Below are 10,008 nucleotides of genomic sequence, written 5' to 3'. Positions count from 1 at the left end.
TTGCCGCAAACCACAAAACGCGCAAAACCATCATTTAAATAGGGCGTCTCCAACAATTTTGCACCTTCCACCAGTTACGCAATCGCTCTTGTTAAATCACCCGCAAACCATGGTCCAGCCCCTCGCGCAAAATTCCAGTTTGCGAGCGCAAATTACTGCACGCAAAATTGGATCTTGATAAATCCGGCCCTCAGTATATACCTTAGAAACCTAGAGAAAATGTGAAGAGACTAAATTACAATGAGTTGACGTCTCGACATCTTTTTTCCGAGACAGTCATAAAGGTCCTGCAATGCTTTTGCAGCCATTTCAAATCATTCTGGATTCCCCTTTAGTTGCTCCGTGTTGCTGAGTTTATGAACACTATCTCACTTTATGACCTTACTGCTGTGCATTTATTTGCTTTCTCTAGAATCATTTTAGGTCCTCATGTAGAGTCATAGTCTTTAGTTTAAAGCAAGTTTGTATAATATATATATATATCGTAGTTCTGAAGTAAATTACGCACTACAGGACTTTGCATTAACCTTTAGGGACAGACTAACATTAGAAAAATGATGCAAAGATAGCATCAAGGATACGCCTCAGTATTCACTTAGCACCAGATCCCTTGGTAAGGTTTATTCTGCGGGATTTCTTCACAGCCTGAATTTCTGTGTTTAATGGAGACCAGGCTGAGCGCAGGACATGACAGACCATTTTCACCAATGAATTATTGGTATTTTAATTTGTTGCAGATCTTAATGAGAGAAGGAGGCACCGCAGCTGCTTACAAAACTAACCTCAACTGCAGTGGTGGAAAGTGACAAAGTACATTTACACTGCAAAAAATGTCAATCTACATAAGTCATCTTTTCTTGAAATAAGTGAATTTTTTCTTGAACTGAGGAGTAAAGGGAGACATTTTGCCAATGGAACGAGACAATTTACATTTAATTTAAAACAAAAACAAACAAACAAACAGTTCCATTGTCTTGTTTCAAGTGCATATTATCTATTTATGTTATTTTAAGAGTGAAAATACTTATTCCATTGGCAAACTATCTAATTTACCTACCATACTCAAATTAAGGGTAAATACACTTAATTTAAGACATTTTTTATTGTTACTAGATCATTTTTCCAGTTTACGTCACTGTACGTACAGTGACTTACTAAGTACGTCACTGTACTTAGCTACATTTTTTGAGTATCTTTACTTTAATGTTTTAGGGGGGTACTTCATTCATTTCCATGCCACTACATTTCAAAGTCAAATAATGTACTTTCTACTCCACTACATTTCCAGGAAGCTGCTAGGTACTTCTTCCTTCTGGCTCAGCTTAGCTTCCTAATTCAATTCAGTGTATTTCAGTAGCGCCAATTCACAACACATGTGATCTCAAGGCACTTTACAGTTCACCAAATGATAAAGTCAAATTGATTCAAAGGTTTCTATCTAAGGAAAACCAGTTGATTGCATCGACTTATTGACTCAAAAGCAATCCCTCACACTAAGTATGCTTGTAGCGACAGTGGAGAGGAAAAACTCCCTTATAAAAAGAAGAAACCTCCAGCAGAACCAAGCTCAGTGTGAGCGGCCATCTGCTGAGGAGACAGAAGCAGAGATACAGAAAGAAGCAACTGTAAACCAGCTCCACAGGCGGCCCCAACCAGGAAACACACAGCCAGGCAGGCGAGCTCTGAGCCAGCTCCCATGTCAGAGGATGAAGAGAGCACATCCAGCCAGTCACAGTCAGAGAAACAGGACTACACTGGAAAAACAGGCCAATCTCCAACATCTACAAACAAAGGTTTTGTTGGAAGCAGCACAGCTGATATTTCTCTCTAGGATGGAGTCACAGCCAAACAGGAACAGACCAGATGAGGCTATTATGAGAAAAAGCAGAGAGAGCAGAACGTTAGAGATTGAACTAACAGATTCTGCAGAGTGGGAGAATAGAGATAGAATGAAGCAGAATGATGAAATAGGGGTCCCCATGTCCTCCAGAAGTCTAAGAAAATAGCAGTATAACTATAGAGATAGATCCGGATAACCTGAGCCACTCTAACTACAAGCTTTATCAAAAAGGAAAGTTTTAAGCCTAGCCTTAAAAGTAGACAGGGGGTCTGCCTCACGGACTAAAACTGGTAGTTGGTTCCACAGGAGAGGAGCCAGATAACTAAAAGATCTGCCTCCCATTCTACTAATCCACTGTTGCTGTTTGTCTTTCTTGAAATGCAATTCGACATGGAAGATAGAAAGCCTTAGAAATGAATTTGAAGATTTGCATGACATTCCACACGTGTGAAAATCAGGTCAGATATTAATTGTAGTTTATTCATTTTATCAAGGCGTTAGTTGCTGCCAAGTTGTTCAGTAGGATGAGTTCTCACATCAGAGTTGTAATTTCTTTGTGGTAACAGATTTAATCTCTATTCTATAGTGAAAGTATGAGGAGAATCAAGACAATCCTATTTTGCATGTACTTTTGAATACTTAAAGGTATTGTGGAGGATTTTTGTGAATTTTTTAAAAGACCTGCCCTGTCCAGTTTAAAAAGAAAATGCGCGTGCGAGAGCATGCACGAGCCCATTTCTCCTTGTGCAAGCTGTTTTAAAAGTTGATGTTCTTATATCTCATACAAGCTTACTGTGCCCAAACCTTTGCCCTAAATATCCCTCAAGCTGTAGCTTAGACTTAGACAACTTTTATTGTCATTGTTGTTTTAAAGCACTCTACAAATAAAGTTGGTGATGATGATGATGATGTTCCAGCATCCTACTGGAGAAAACAACCCCCAAAGTATGATGCCAATGATGCAAAGCATTTTTGAAAGTTAGTATTTTGGTACTTCTGATTCCTTCACTTCTAAGTTCCCATTTAATCAAATGTTGTCCCAGCTGAGCTAAGGATCTCTGCAGGTCTGGCGCTCAATGAGGCTGAACTATCTAAGACTATTACTTCCAGGGAATAAACAGTTATAGCTGTATCATCCACTTTCAGTTTTCTAATAATGGATAGAGATCTGTAAGATGTTCCAGGCATGTGATTCTGTTTAAATAACCAGTCTGTTGTGTTCTTTGATCTTTGTGATGCTTGGCCATTAATGCTCTCTAACAAACCTCCACAGTGCAGCTGAATCTAAACTCAGATATTTTTCTACTTTCTATTAATTAAACATGCAAATGTTGGCAAAAAAAAAAGTAATTGCTTTAATAACAGAAAATATTTTAACATTTAGATGAGGTTACAAAATCACCATGTACGCGTGAACCATCTTTGACTACCCGCAAAAAACAGAACCCTGTAGGCCGATTTATTTATTTATTGATTTTTCCTACAGTGTCCTGTCTGGCAATGTGGCAATAAGAATAATTGTCTTGATGCCAAAAAGAGTTCAACAGATTTTACTTTCACAAGTGGAGCAGTGGGGAAATTGCCATAGGGTTTCGCTTGATTTATTCATATAAAAGGCTTTATAATAATCATGCAGGGAGTTTTACATATTATATGGACACTGCAATAAGTAGAACAGGAAAGAAAAAAAAAAGAAAAAAGGAGAAAAGATGAAAGAAAGGAGATAAAAGGGAGATAACGATAAAACTTCTTCTGTCCGCTTCATCACCTGTAAAGAGAACAACACAACCAACATATATAGTATAAGAGATACAATAAAGTAGCACTTTGATAATATCATTGAAGTATAAGTAGTATTATTTAATCTGACATGTATACTGTGGTAACTGGAAATAAGAATATGGGCTTTCTACATGGAAGTGAATCTCTAAGTATCTGGACCCAAGCACCTGGAGTTGTTTATTAAAATGTACTTGTGCATGTAAAAGTTATCGAAAGGAAAAATGCTCAATAGTGGTTGTGGAGAGCCAGAGACCCGCCCCCACAAAGCACCGAGGAAGGTGCCGGGGGACCCGAAGATGGGACTCTGTTGTCATGTTGGCTTTCAGGGATCTAACCCACATGCAGAACACTCAGAGGCAGGGAAAAAGTTCACAAAGTTTATTGAAGAATAATCACAATAAAGAACAATGGTTTCTGGGATAAACTGGGTCCGGGTCTGGTCACGACTGGTTTTCACTGCAGAGAGGGACAGATTGGTTAGCAGTCTTTCAGTGAACTTGCAGGTTGGGAGTTTGCAGGTCTATACCTGATCAGAGATGAGCAGAGCGGTAGAAGGGGGGAACCAGGAGGGTCCAGAGGCTGAAGGCAGGCAGAGGGCTAGTCAGAGGCAGGGCAGAGCAGTAAATCTTACTGAGCAGGTTCAGAGCTTCTCTCTCAGCTCTTACTGAGAGCGGGCAGGCAGGTTTCAGACTGAGTTGGATTTCCAGGGTTCTTCTGAGAACAGACAGCTTGGTTTCACGCTTGAGAAACTCTTCCAGGTTTTCAGGTTTTCCAGGCAGGTTCTTCCTGAGAAGCAGAGAGGACAAAAAGCAGATTAGGTTCAGGTTCAGGCTTCAAGGGAGTCAGAGATTCAGACAGGCAGGTTGGCTCAGGCTTGCTAACCATAACTGGCAAACACTCTGGCGTCGGATGTAGCTCTGCCCCTCCTTAAATGCTGGTCTCCTGATGAGCTCATGAGCCGCAGGTGTGGTGGTCAGCTTCAGCCCCAGGAGACCTAGAACGCCCTCTGCTGGAGAAAGGTGGACAGACCTCCAGATCCCAACATCTGTTAACTTTGTATAGTTCTGACTGTTTAAATGCCACAAAGCTTAGAGTGTCCAGCTTTTTTTTTTTTTTGGTTAATATTCTGTGTTTTTTTGTTCATAAGTTATGGGAAACAGGCAAACTTCCTCTAAATTGGCGTGAAAATTCAGCTAAAGAAGAAGGCAGGTGGCAAAATGGCGTCTCCTGTGGAAGAGCCAAAGTTACTTCTTTATTAAAGATGCTCCTTTTTAATGCAGAAGGAGAGCATCTTGACTGTTGTATGTGCAGTGTTTTTATTTGCCTTTGTTTAATTATCAGTGAGTGAAATGGAAAGGTGCAAATCAGAATGCATAGTGCTATATTTGAAATGATATTATGTTTTATTCTAATATTATGGGCAAGTATAGACATGTCATATATATGAAATTTGCAGTAATTATTACATGTAATCACTCATAAAATATGTCTCACTTTTGATTTCTAACCAATACATTCTCCTTTTAGCATAATTAATTTGATTATTTGTCTAATTAGGCCAAAATAGATACTCTTAGTGGTCATAGAGAGACATGCCATAGAGACATACTGAGCTTTTTCAGCAAAAATAGCAACAGACAAATTAGTAATATAATGCAAGAAGCTTGAGAAAACAGAGTAAATGTTCTTCTTTACCTGTTTCAAAATGTTTGGCTGCTTTGAGGATCACGAGTCCCAGTTACAGCTTAAAATTAACATGTTTTCTTATTGTACAGACAGAATCAGACTGCAGAGCTTCTAAATATCTTGAAATGTTTTTGGCATCATTATATTAGTAAAGAGGTTCAAAAATCTTTTTTAAACAGAGCACAGAGAGAAGCAGGTAGAGCTGCAAATATAAAGGTGAAACAGATTTACTGGGATATGAAACATGCAATAAAAAATATATTCCAATTTTACCAGAAACTTTACATGAAAAAAAATCCTATACTATATTTAAAATGCAGCATATCCAGATTTATCTGGATGGATGGATAGATAGAATTTAAATTGTACTTCTAGGGATGCATGATATTTGTGAAACAATTTGTGATGCATGAAACAATTTGTGAAACTGGGAGATGTGGAATCTGACTGGCAGGAGACTGTCTGTGGAGTACCACAAGGATCAGTATTAGGACCAGTCTTATTTAATCTCTACATAAATGATATCAGTAAAGTGTCCAATGTATTAAAATTTATCTTATTCGCTGATGACACAAATATTCTAGTCTCTGGCGACAATTTAGAACATCTCCTCTCAACAGTCACCTCAGAGATTAGTAAGTTAAAGATATGGTTTGACAATAATAAATTATCATTAAATTTGGACAAGACAAAAATCATGGTTTTTGGGAACTGTTACAAAAATACTGAAATCCAAGTTCAAATACAGGACGTAACTTTAGAAAGGGTATTTGCTAATAAGTTTCTCGGCGTAATAATAGATGACAAAATCAGTTGGAAACCTCATATTAAACATTTACAGGGTAAACTTAGTAGAAGCATATCTATATTGGCTAGAGCTAGACATGTATTGAATGCTGAATCACTTCATATCCTATATAATTCTCAGATTTTACCATATCTATCATATTGCTGTGAAGTGTGGGGAGTTAATTACAAGAGCTCTTTACATCCGGTAACCATCCTACAGAAACGAGCCATTAGAATAATCCATAATGTTGGTTATTATGAGCATACAAACCCACTCTTCAAAAAATCCAGAATTCTCCAATTTGACGAGCTTGTAGAATTTAAAATGGCTCAATTTATGTTCAAAGTATCTAAAAAGTTGTTACCTGAGCACATACAGAGCATGTTTTCTGAAAGAGAAGTGGGGTATAATTTAAGGGGTTACTCAAACTTAAAGATGCGCAAGTTGCGAACAACAAGAAAAAGCTTCTGTATTTCAATTAAAGGTGTAAAGTTATGGAACAACTTAAATGAAGATTTAAAACAAAGCAATAGTTTAATACAATTCAATAGAAAATATAAGGAGGTCATTTTCAATAGAGATAGACATATGAGTGAGAGAAAGCAAAAATGTGTGTATTACAGATAACAACTTGGTGTAAGGGTTTGAAAAGACAAACCAGCATAAAAAGGGAAATGTTATAGGTAAATATTAGTAACTGCTGACTGCCACTTTGACTTTCACTTGACTTTGATTTTTTTCTTTTTTTTTTATAACAGTAGGACTGTAAGTTTTTATGTGTTTAGGGGGTAGGAGTTAATAAGTTTTCACTTCTTCCTACCCCATTTTTGAGCATGATATGTTAATGGAAACAAATATCTGTATTTTTCTCTTCTTTTTTATGCACTTCTTGTTACTGTGCACTATTTTATTTTTTTTATTTTTTATATTTGTATCATGTTCAAAATAAATCTCATTTCATATATAGATTTTGGCATTGGAACCGGCTGTTATAAATATACATAACACAAATATCAGTATATTATGGTTCTCTTGTGTTCTCAACAAAAGGAAAGCATTTAATAAATATATGTTTAAGCTAATTTTTGGAAAATTCAAAAACCTAATGAAAGCATTCGGGTCGGGTAACCTGGATGTTAGAAATGGTTTTTATAAAGTGCTGACACTAAAGATTCCTAATCCTAATTCCTTCAGAAATATGCCTTCTTTATTAGCCTGTTAACGTCTTCTCCCATTTAACAGGATTCAACTTGTTCCTGTTTCTTCCGAAATCTACAACCATCTCCTTGTTTTGTTGCCATTCAGGATCAGATGGTTGTTTCCACACCATGCCTCAGAGCGGTTCACCTACTCTCTGTACTCAGCTTCTTATCCATCTTTCATGCATTTACTGACTGCAAAGTAATCTAAGTATTCCTGCAGATGACAGGACTCTGCCTGGTAGTGAAAGTCAGACGTGCACAGAGTAAAAAGGAATGGTGAGAATACAGCCCCCTGTGGTGCTCCTGATTGATTAGACAGCTGACCCTTCAGCCTAATAAACTGGCCGTCTAATAAACTAGGATCTGTTTGTCTTTGATCCAGGTGATTGTTGATGCCTCCACCTGAGTCTTCTGGAGTATATCACAAAGTAAGTCTGGCTGAATCTTGTTAAATGCTTGAAAAACAATCTAAAATAAGTAAAAATGTCTTAAATTAAGTGTATTTACCCTTAATTTGAGTAGATAAATGACATAGTTTGGAATGAGTATTTTTACTCTTAAAATAAGAAAATTAGATAATATGCACTTGAAATAACACAATGCAATTGTCTTTTCTTATTTTAAATGTAAATTGACTTGCTCCATTGGCAAAATGTTTCTTTACCTGCTCAATCCAATAAAAAATGCAGTTATTTTAAGGTAAAATGACTTATCTGGAATTCCATTTTTTCCAACCATCTGGTTCATTCTCTCCAGTTGCCACTGTAGCTGACCTACACTGGAAAAACAATCTAGAAATAAGTACAATTTCCTTAAATTAAGTGTATTTACTCTTAATTTGAGTAGGTAAATGTGATGATTTGCCAATGGAATTAGTATTTTGACACTTAACATAAGATAATTAGATAAAAATGCACTTAAAATGAGACAATGCAATTGTATTTTCTTATTTTAAGTGTAAATTGTCTTGTTCTATTGGCAAAATTTATCTTTTACCTCCTCAATCCAAGAACAAATGCACTTATTTTAAGAAAAAATGACTTATCTTGATTCAGATTTTTTTCCAGTGTATAAAAACAGGCTGGGATGGGGCAACTGGAACAGCATCATCTTCTGATTTGGTTGAGAACAAACACATTAAGAGAGGAGGGTTCATAGCAGAGATGAAAGATGGAACATTTGAGGCCTGAGGGCAGTTTTAGGTCAAAGGCAGGCTGGGTTTCCATGTGACTGTTGGCAATAGAGAGTGATGCTGAGTTTATTCCTGAACTGAAGCTGTCAAAGAATGTATTCAGTTCATTTGCTCTGTCCAGACTTCCATCTGTCTGATCATCATCCCTGCCCACACAGCCCTGATATGTCACTATGCTGTAGCCTGTTTTACACCCTCTCTCTCTATGCCTCCTTGCTTTTTCTTATCTTAACTTGACTCTGCATTCTCCTAAATAATTCCCTTTCTCTCTTTCTAATGGCTCTTTTTCTTGTTTATCAATTCCTTTTGTTAATTGGTGACCTAGGGTTCATTACTGGGGAAACTTTCACTGTTCTGTTGGTAAAAAATATTATCCACACAGTTTATACAGTCAGTTACACAATCCCCTCCATTTGTCTGACAGTGCATCCCAGTCTGTAACCTCAAAACAACCATGCATGATTTTTGTTCTGTGGCCGTTCTCTTTCATAAAAAAAAAAAAAAGCCTTCAAGTCTGACAGAAAAACAAGATGATGGTGTTTTAGAGATGTACGTGTCCTTGACATTTATATAAAACAAGCCCAGAAGTTGGTTTTGTCTGGTCAAGCTGCTGAAAAAAACCTTTGGAAATGCAGCAAAGTCCTGATACCTGTGATTAAAATTGTAAAGATTTTACCATAAATGCTGATGGGTGTCATGTCAGAAGATGAACAACACTGGTGAACTCTCTGGGTAAGTAATATGGACAGAAAGTCACTGCCAACCAATAAATATCTGGGCTACAGAGACAATACAAGACTAATTTATGCTCTTCTCTATGTAGAGCTGCGAAAACATTCTGAAACACAGCAGGGAGGGCTTCTCCTACACCAGGCATCCCCAAACTCTGTCCTCAAGGCCCCCTGTCCTGCAGGTTTTAGAGGTTTCTCTACTTCAGCACAGCTGGTTATAATGATTGCAGTAGACCAAAAGCCTGTTAATCAGCTTTCAATTAAAATCAGCTGTGCTGGAGCAAGGAAACCTCTAAAACCTGCAGGACTTGGGGCCTTGAGGACCGAGTTTGGGGATGTCTTTCGTACACAAACCATCCTGTCCGGGGAGTAAAGCATCTAAGCTGGTTTCCTATCAATGCACTTGTTGAGTCTGCTGGGCAGGTTTTTAAACCAGAAAAGTTAATATAATGGTTATGGAAGGACATCAAAACGGCCGACAGTGGCGTCAGATGTAGGAGTTTTCCATAAACTTGAAGGGTTGTCAGTTCAAGCTCCAGCTTTCAGTGTTGTGTCCCTGGGCAAGACACTTCACCTGCATTGCCTACTGATGGTGGTGTCAGTGAGCCCCAGGGCAACTGTGGCTACAATGTAGCTTGCCACTATCAGTGTGTGTGCATGAATGACATCTATGTCATCCGAGACCTACAAGGAAATAAATAGTGTGACTTCGCCAGGAACATCAGAAATTTCTTCACGACCACACACCGCCATTTTCAGGGTCAATCTTTCAGCTCCAGACTCGA

This window comes from Cyprinodon tularosa, unplaced genomic scaffold (assembly GCF_016077235.1).
Source record: "Cyprinodon tularosa strain WSP-4 unplaced genomic scaffold, ASM1607723v1 ctg857, whole genome shotgun sequence".
NCBI classification, from domain to species: domain Eukaryota; kingdom Metazoa; phylum Chordata; class Actinopteri; order Cyprinodontiformes; family Cyprinodontidae; genus Cyprinodon; species Cyprinodon tularosa.
Note: the sequence above shows the minus strand (reverse complement) of the source record.